Below are 10,375 nucleotides of genomic sequence, written 5' to 3' on the forward strand. Positions count from 1 at the left end.
TTTCCATAGTGTGATAGATAATATTATTAGTTATTAGTTTCAATCATTAGATATTAATTTCCATGTATTTAATTACACGGAGAGAAATTCGCAGCAAATAATGCTGTAGAGTATCAAACAAATTTTACTGTAGTCTACTGGAAATTGAGAAGTTGCGTGGGTAGGCCACCAGGATCGACTAGAATTTCCTACTACACTACAGTAATTTTAATCAAAACGAAACAAAAAAACAACACAAAAAATTAAATAAAACCTGATTGTTTAAACATCAAAATAAAAATGTAACGTGTTTATTAATTTTTAAAAATTAAACCGTTTTATAATTTTTATGTGTTTCACCGCATTTTTATTTAGATTCATGAATAAAATAAAAACAATAAACTTTTTTAGAAGAGGTCAGGAACACACTTGATTTCCAATGAATATTCGTGTCATCTGGCGGGAAAACCTGCTGTACACTACAGTAATTTCTGGCATAAAGTATACCATTAACTCGACTCTTCCAAAAATTCCGGTAGACTACAGTAAAAAAATTAAATGAAATATAATAATAATCATTATCATAAGTGGAAATTAGTGGCTTTAATGACGTCGGCTATGATTTTTACGATACCACTACAGTAATATATGCTGCGGATTTCTCTCCGTGTATTTTTCCAGATAAAAAATATGTTAAATGTTCTTTAGCTAGTCATAAACTGGCACGGAGAGAATTTTTTATTTTTTTTTACGAAAAAAACATAGCAAATTTATATGGGCCATAGCAAAATATCGTGTGGGCGTGGCTATTTTTCTTTTGTGTACCATAGTAATTTTTCTTATGGTCAAACGCAAAATTTATTTTGTTTATTAAAAATATTATAAAAACTTTTCTTTTTTAATTCAATATTTATAATTTATTCATTTGTTTTTTTTTTTTTTGATTTTACAATCGATCAAGGATTGAACCCGGAAACTTCTGATTGGAAACCCTACGCGTTATCCGCTGTGCCACAACAATGATTACGAAAACTGACATTCGTTTGTTTTACATTAAGAATTTAAAAATCAGCAAAGACACGCCTGCGCAGTCGGCTCAAAAGTGGGGGCAGTTGAAATTTCTCAGTCCGTCATTGTTTTTGCTATGGCCCATTGTAATTTTAACGATGTTGCTTTGTATTTATCAGTGACATCTATAGGATTTCTAAGAAAACTAAATTTTTACTATGGCACATTGTAAATTTTCAGAGGATCATTTTAATTTTGTCCACAGCAACAACGTAAAATTTTATGAATAACAAAGCAAAAAAAAAAACATATATTTTGCTATGGTACAATGTAATTTTTAGGCTAGACTATTTTAACTTATAAATTTGGCCTCGGTAAAAATTTCTTTATGCGTTGTAATTTTTTATCTGAACATAGCAAAAAAAAAACATTATATAAATTGCTATGGTACATTTTAATTTTTCAAAGCAAAAATTGTTTTTTTTTTGTTAAGGCGACACGAAATCCGATTCTGCCTTATCTCGGGGTGTCGTGCGCTCCATCTATAGGTCCCCAGTGGTATCACTGGAGCCCTATACTTCAATCGGAAAGACGAGTATTACCGATCGGTTAAGAGAAAACTTAAGATCTAATGAAAGAGCGATTTCTCTCTTTATTTTTATTGTAAATAAACATTACTGTTTACAATGAATCATCAAAGATATTATCTGTTATTATTAACATTAATATAATAATAAAGCATATGAATTTTGTTTATATGCGACGAGTGTCTAATAATTAATATTATTAATTAATTAAAATAATTATTAATATTATTATATCAATATATTGAATCATTGATTCTTTTTCGAATCCAAAATTTGCAAGATACTAAATTCTGTGTTTTCCACAGTTATTATTGATTACCAATAATTATATGGAGCCATAAATTTTTGTTCGAATTTTAAATTTACAAGATACTAAATTCTGTGTTTTCCACAATAATTTTTTCTCAATAATAATTATATTGAGTCATTGATTCATTGATTCTTTTCCGAATCTCAAATATAAGGACATGTCTAATTCTGTGTTTACCACAGTTATTATTTATCAATAATAATTATATTAATAATTTAATTGAATGATTCTTTTTCGAATCTTAAATACTACGACATGCCTAATTCTGTGTTTACCACAGATATTATTTATCAATAATAATTATAAAAATAATAAAGACAATCTATCAACTCATAGACTGACGTTATTTTAATTTATTTTTCTTTACAAACTCATTATACTTCTAATTAGTGATGTCGACTGATACGGTATTTGGTATTTTACCGGTATTAAATACGGTAAAATACGGTATTTGGTATCAAATTGAAATACCATACCAATATGCCTTTTACCGATTTTTCCATGTAAATACCGTAAAATACGAGTAAAATTTTCGATACGGTATTTTTACAACTATATAGGTGAAAATACGGTATTTTCTGTTTTTGGTACCAGCAAAAAAAAATTTTTTTTTTTTTTTTTTTTTTTTCATATAATTTCTAGATTATCAACCGTGGCACTGGTCATTAATAGCGGCCATATTTGATATTTTGTTTTATTGTCAAATGTCAATTGCTCAGCTGTTTTTATTATATTGCACATTCCACATTGACATTATTATTTTAAAAGCCGATATAATAACAAAGAAACTTTTTAAGTGTAATGAAAATTTATTAATATAAATACTTCTTCCAATAATACTAACTTTTTTTATTTAAAAAAACCTTATTTTTTTAAGGACAAATATTTTTTTTTTTTTATATTTTAATTTTGCTATATAATTAATTTACTGAATTTATTTATTGAATTTATTTATCATCTATAACTTCGTATGTATTTATTTTTATTTATACAATAAAATCAAGTTATGTTCATATATTTTTTATTTTTCAATACCATGAGTAACATCTCTATAGTTGTAAATACGGTATTGGTATCGAAAATTTCACTGATACCGTATTTTTACATACAGATTATTGATACGGTATTGAATGGTAAATTACCGTATCAATACCGTATTTTGTACCGTATTTGGTATCAAAAATAAAATACCGGTATTTGCACATCACTACTTCTAATGAATGAATTGATGTTTTTTTATGTAACTTAGTTTCTAATCCTTTGATATGATGTATACATGAATTTTTAGTTATATTCTCAATATTATAAGTACAATTATTATAACTAAAATTACCATTAGCCTTTAATATTGATAATTCATCATCCACCACTGTTGATTGAACTGTAATGTCCTGCGGTAAGCGCCGAACTTTTTTTATTTTAGATAAATTATATTTTATAAAATTATATATTCAGGGTCCATTTGGATACCCCTAGCTCCATCTTATGAATTATAAGGGTAACATTTAAGGGAGCAAACGCATCCCCGAACACCCCCAAATCTTCCCGACCTACCCTACGGTCAGTTTGTGCCATTGACCCAGGATATCGATCAGTTCACTGGGATCTCTGATCCCGTGAGTCGTGAATACCAATTCTAACTGCTCTAACTGCTTTAATATTTACGTTAAAAAGTCTTAGAATAATTTTGAGAACCGCCAGCCGAAAAACTGTAAGTTATACTTATTCAATATTTTAATGATTTATTTTACCTGAATATTTTTAATTATATTTACGTAATACTTGGTTACGTAAATTACGAATTTAAACTTTTTAAAATCATTTTGGATTTAACTTGTAATAAATTCTGACCACATGGTCTAAGTTGTCTTGTTCTTTTTATTTGAATTCAAGTACAAGCTTTGTGTTAAATTATTTAATCAAATAAATATTGAATAAGGTAAATTATAGTGGACTGATTTAAGCAATGATTTGCTTACTAAAAATAATTAATTATTTCAAATATAAAAATCAACGACCTCGTGGTCATGAATTTGGTCTTAACTACGACCTGTAAAGTATAGTTATGCGTTTATGTAATTGTTAAATTAAGCATAAGTAAAAGTGATCTTCGTTATAATTTTTATTGTAAATTCAGTGATATACAAGTGCGTCGATTATGTCAAGGTCCATGTTGGTCCAAATTTAACTATCTTTTACTCAACATCAATACTATTGGTAAAATTTGTGGTATTTTAATAATAAATTTACCTTTTTATTTAACATTATGTTATTTGTGTTTAACTCAAGTTTTATAAATTATTTGTGTTTAACTTGTGAACTATTCTCGCTTATTTTTCAGGTTCCTTCTTACCTCTCCCTACATTACCCCCCTACCCTTCTATTGTTTCTTTGGTGAGCAGGATAAACAGGGCTAATTAAAATACATATCTAGCAGGGTTATTTTATAGGGCAGTATTGGGTTGTCTAATAAGTAATCCGACTACGATATTTCAGAACCAAAACAACCATGATATATTTAAAATACTGATGTTGACACTCAATATTTATATCTCCAACTGAACCAATAATTAATTATGGATTTTTCAACATACCTCTTACAATTTATTGTAAGTTCAACTAATCCATCCAATACCTTTTGTTTTAATGGATAAATGAATTTTTTCTTATAAATTGTTATAATAAATATATTTTCCAAATTGATCAATACAATCTGACAACTCATATTTTTCCACAACATAACCTACAACATGTCAAGTATTTTTTATTAATTTTTTGTTAACTGATAACATTACTGATCCATTTATACTATTATTTAACTTATCTATTTATGTAATTCATTTGATTTATCGATATTTTAATGTTGTATATGCTGTTGTTGATGTACTGATAATTGAATAACAACATGTTGACACCAAATACAATGACACAATAATAATGACACCCCGGGAAAAACGATTTGTATACAACCATATACAACCATATACAACCATATACAACCATATACAATCATATACAATCATATACAAACATATACAATCGTATATAGATGTATATGGAAAGTTGATTATTTTAGTGACTTTGTATACAACCTTATACAGTTGTATATAAGTTTCTACAATCATATAAACTTGTATATAAGTTTATACAATCATATAAACTTGTATATAAGTTTACACAATCATATAAACTTGTATATAAGTTTATACAACTATATAAACTTGTATATGAGGTATAAACTGTTTGTATACAACAATATACAACTATATACAACCATATACAACCATATACAACTATATACAACCATATACAACTATATACAACCATATACAACTATATACAACCATATACAATCATATACAACCATATACAACTATATACAACCATATACAATCATATACAACTATGTACAACTATATACAATCATATACAACCATACAACTTGGTAGCTTAGTTTATTAATCTTGTATACAATCATATATGGTTATATACAAACATATATGGACATATACAACTGCATATATTTATATATGTTTATATATAAATTTATAAAATCATATACAACTATACAACTTGGTAGCTTACTTCGATCTTGTATACAATTATATATGGTTACATTTAAACATATATGGACATTTTTAAAATTATATACAATTTTACAACTCAGTAGCACATTGAAGACTGACCAACCTATGACTTGCCATTCATCGATTTTTATTCGGGTCACTAAGACGGATTTTTTTTCATTCTTTCCATGTATATATGAAAATATATTAAGAACCGCTATTATGTATTTAATATTGGAAGGGTGTTTGTTTAATTATATATAACAGCTACTTATTTTTTTTACGAAACGAAAATTTCAGGGATAAAAAATTTTTTTCATAAATTATGACAATACATTCCGGGGTATACGAAACAAATGAAATTCATATATCGGCCGAGTGTTAGTTGATCCTTGGATTGCTATGATTATAATAAATATTTAAGTAGAACAAATTTTCCTAATTTTCGATTGTAGCTGCCGTGGTTAGGTAAGTAAGGCTCTGGAGTTTCAACTAGAAGATACCGTGTTCAAGTCCCGGTAAAGTCAAGTATTTATGGTGTAATTTTTTCGGTCAAATAAATCATTAAATATATAAACAAAAAGATTAAATTGTTTAAATAATTATAAATTTTTTTATGATATTAATAAATTTTGAAAGCGGCATATAAACTTGTATACAACTATCTTTGTTTGTATACAACTATCTATGTTGTATACAACCATTTTTGAATTTGATCTATAAATTCCATATATGGTTGTATACAACTTATACAACTTTATAAATTTGTATACAGAAAATGGCGATATCACTGTATTTTATATGAAATATATGGATGTATATGGACACCATTCAGGACTTCAGGTTGATTTGATTGTTCCATCAGGTTAATGTTTTAAATATATACTCCAATGACGCTTTTATTATTAATAAGTTTTTAATTTATATCAAGTAATTATTGCTTTTAATTGTTTTATTATATTGAGGTATATCATCTCTGCTTTTGCAGCGTTGTGTCATTACGGCGACGGCCATCTGGTTAAAGAGACAGAAAAATTAAGTCAAATGCACAGAAATAAAACTCATTGTGGTAATTTCTTATTTTTTTTCAACTCTTTTTTTTATAATTCGAAAATTTTTTTAAACATCAGTTGAAAAAACAAATTCAACAATTGTCCTGTAAAGTCTGTCTGTCATGTATACTTTCCTATATACAAAAAAATACTATGTCAGAAATAACATAGTCAGAAGATATGGCGCCATAGCAAAATTTGCTGAAAATTTTTCTCCGTGGGTGCGTTTACCTATGTTAAAATATTTATAGAGAATAAATTATATATTTATTCAAATTTTTCTACAAGCCTGGAACAAAAGTTTTTGTCAAACCTGAAATCTAAGCCTGACACCGGCAAATACATAGTGAGCATCCCTGGCCTCACACAGACCTGACACAAGCTTTTGCACGTTGTCAATTCCTACTTGTGATTTATCTCTTGATTGAAGAAGTTAACGTCTTGAATTATAACTAATCATGTCTTGGTTCAAGAGAAAAATATCGGGAAAATCTAAACTAAAACATAGGTTTTACTTTACATTTTCCCAAGATAAGAAAAAAAAATAAATAATTTTTTCTATCAAAAAGAAATTATCACAAAATCTGACAGGATCAGAAATTTTATATATTTGAGTCGAACAAAAACCGATATGTTGAAATTATTCTCTATGTATATATAATTTAATTAATAATTTCATTTCTTTTTTTTAAACTTATATATATAGGATATATATATATTAATATATTTTGTTTATTAATTTATGTGACTTAAAATTTTTTCGTCAAGAGAAATCACTTGTGAGACCTTCCTCTTGATGGAATACTTGTTTATTTTGAGGAAAAAGCAATGAGGGCAAAAAAAGAAAGAGTATAAAAAGTGGCTGAGACATAGAGTTGTACAAAGTAGAAGAGGAAAACGAATCAAGACACGGGATTCATCGTCTATTTGCCAGTGTAGAAATTTCAACGGCTTTTACGTGTAGTTTCCTGTGCATAAAATGCAATTTACGAATGATGTGGGATAGAAGGGTTCCATAATTGAGGAGCACTTCTCGCTTGAATCCTCGTTAAGCACGTGCGCCGAGTCGTTTGGTATTGCACTAAAAAAAAAAAAACTTTTTTGTGTCTCAGAAAAATAACGAAATTATTCATATTTCAATTATTTATGGAAAGTAGAATGTGTTGTTATAAAATTAACATTAAAAATGAAGATGTAGTTTTTGTTTCACAGTTTGCGTAAAGCGGTGTAACACAAAGTTTTAGAAACTATATAACGATGTAACGAAAAAAAAAATTCACTTATCCAACATAACAACAACTGAGAATCTGGCTCTGATGTTTTATCAAAAGTGTATGCAAATAGACTAATGTACCTAACAACTACATGACAAAGAAAATCCTCACTTCCGGCTAAGTAATGTATAGTATTTAATATGTATTGAAGATAATGCATATCTATAGAAAAGAATTATTATTATTAATGAAAAAAAAGTTATTGCTCGAGTCACAAGTGCACGAAGAAAAATTTTCAGCAAATTTTACTATGGTGTCACGTCATTACCAAAGGAATATATTCTGACTATTGAAATATTTACTACCCAGGTAGGAGTAAACGATTGTGCCAGGCCTGGCACAAGCTTGTGCACAAGGCTCACATGCTTGTGCTACAAGCTTGTGCCAAGGTTGTTAAGTGATTGGAAATGTGCCTATGTTACAAGCTTGATGACAAGCCTTGTGCCAAGGCTCGTATCCCAGCCTCGTGTCAAGACTCGTATCCCAGCCTTGTGCCAAGGCTTGTGCCTCGGGCTTGACTCAAGCTTCCAAAAACGATTTTAAAAAAAATATAAATAAATTATTATGGTCAATCGATTATTATTGTTAATTTAATAATTCCGACATTGTTATTTTTTAATTCAGACAATTCTATTAAACGATAATAATTAAACGAAAAACTAGGGAAGCGACGCGGGATCGATCCGGGGCCTCTCACGTGGAAGTCCAATGCACTATCATGTCGACCATCGGGGTATTGATAAAAGTGGTCGTCAAAATTTTTTATATAAATAAATTCTATTGAGACTAAACAGTCCTCGCGAATGCCTCACACAATAGTCAAAGCCTGATAATTTTTATTTGAAATTTATATTAAATTTATATATCTAATTACTATAATTTTTTTTTTTTGAGTTAAATATATGCATAAGTCAAGTCTCGTGTCAAGCTTGGTGAAACAATGGGCACCAACTTGAAACAAGGCTGTATTACGAGGCTCGCGTGAGGGCGGGAAAAATCAAAGGGACAGTCTTGTGTCGAGCCTGGATTAACAAGGCTTGTCTAGTGACTGGAAAAACAGGCTTGACACAACCTTGAAATTTTTAATCTTGTGTGAGGCTTGGAACTAACGATTAACACAGGCTTGGTACAAGCCTAGATTAACAAGTCTTGTGCAATGACTGGAAAAATTCTCTGTGCCAAGCTGGGCACATTCTAGTCCACAAGTTTGTAACAAGCCTGGCACGGCCGTTCACCCTTGTGGGATCCTACCTGGGTATCATTTTAACGATAAAAAACAATTCTTGTCTTGGAAAATTAAAATGTACATAGCGATTTTATCATGTTTTTTTTTTTGCTATTTCCCGATGAAAAAATTACAACGCAGAAAGAAATTTTTACAGAAGTCAAATTTAAAAGTTAAAATGATCCAGCCTAAATATTACATTGCACCATAGCAAAACATATAGTGATACCGCAAGACGAGACGAGAGTCAGCTCTTTCTCGTCTCGTCTCGACTTCTCTCGGTCAACAATTTATTTTTTAGTAGTTTTATTTCCCTTTATAAAAAGTTGATGAATAACGCTGCTTCCAGTCATTTCATTGGTCGTCATTTACATACTCACACACTCACAAGAAAAAAAAAGAAAATCATTTTTAAATATTTATTTTTTTATTTTTATATTTTTACTGTATTAATGAAATCGAAATTTGTACATAATTAACAATAACAAAGTTTTGTTAATTTGTTAACTAAAATTTTGAAGTAACCAATTTTTTTTTTCAAATCATTATTGAAGTATGAATCCTGCAATCTGCATTTATTGGTTTAGATTAAGCTCACGACTTTCTTTTCAAAAATGAAAAATAAAATTATTCAACAATATTTATTAATAAATATTACCAGCTGTTCGAGGTGACATGCAATCATTAATAAACAATTTTTTATATTTTTTTCCCACTCTGCTATTATAAGCCCACGTTTTTTTCTTCAAATATAAAAAAATAATTATTTGTACATATATTAAGAGCTTACATATATTAAGAGCCGCTGTTATAAATTTAATATTGAAAATTTTTTATTCAATTATGTGTATAACAGCTATACTCATTTTTTTCTTACATACCGAAAATTTCAAGAAAAAATTTTTTTTTTTATAAATTATTAAAATATATTCCGGGGTTAATGAAACAAATAAAATTTATATATCGGCTGAGTGTCGGTTGATTCTTGGATTGCCATGATTATAATGTAAATTCAAGTAGAACAAATTTTCCTCATCTCTAATTGTTGCTGCTATGGTTAACTATGTAAGGCTCTGGAGTTTCACTAGAAGGTCCCGTGTTCAAGTCCTGGTGAAGTCAAGTATTTATGGTGTAGTTTTTTCAGTCAAATAAATTATTAATTATATGAATAAAAAAATTAAATAGTTTAAACAATTGAAAAATTTTTTTTTTTTATAAAATTATTAAATTTTTGGGAGTCTTGGCCGAGTATTGGCAGCCAATGCTTGGCCCAGTATTGGTAGCCAAGCTTAAATTGGTGTCAATCCCCAAGCCTAGTGCAAGCACTGACCAAGACTTGGCAACATTTTGCCAGGCTTGGCTCAATGCTTGGCC

Source organism: Aphidius gifuensis, linkage group LG1, assembly GCF_014905175.1.
Source record: "Aphidius gifuensis isolate YNYX2018 linkage group LG1, ASM1490517v1, whole genome shotgun sequence".
NCBI classification, from domain to species: Eukaryota; Metazoa; Arthropoda; class Insecta; order Hymenoptera; family Braconidae; genus Aphidius; species Aphidius gifuensis.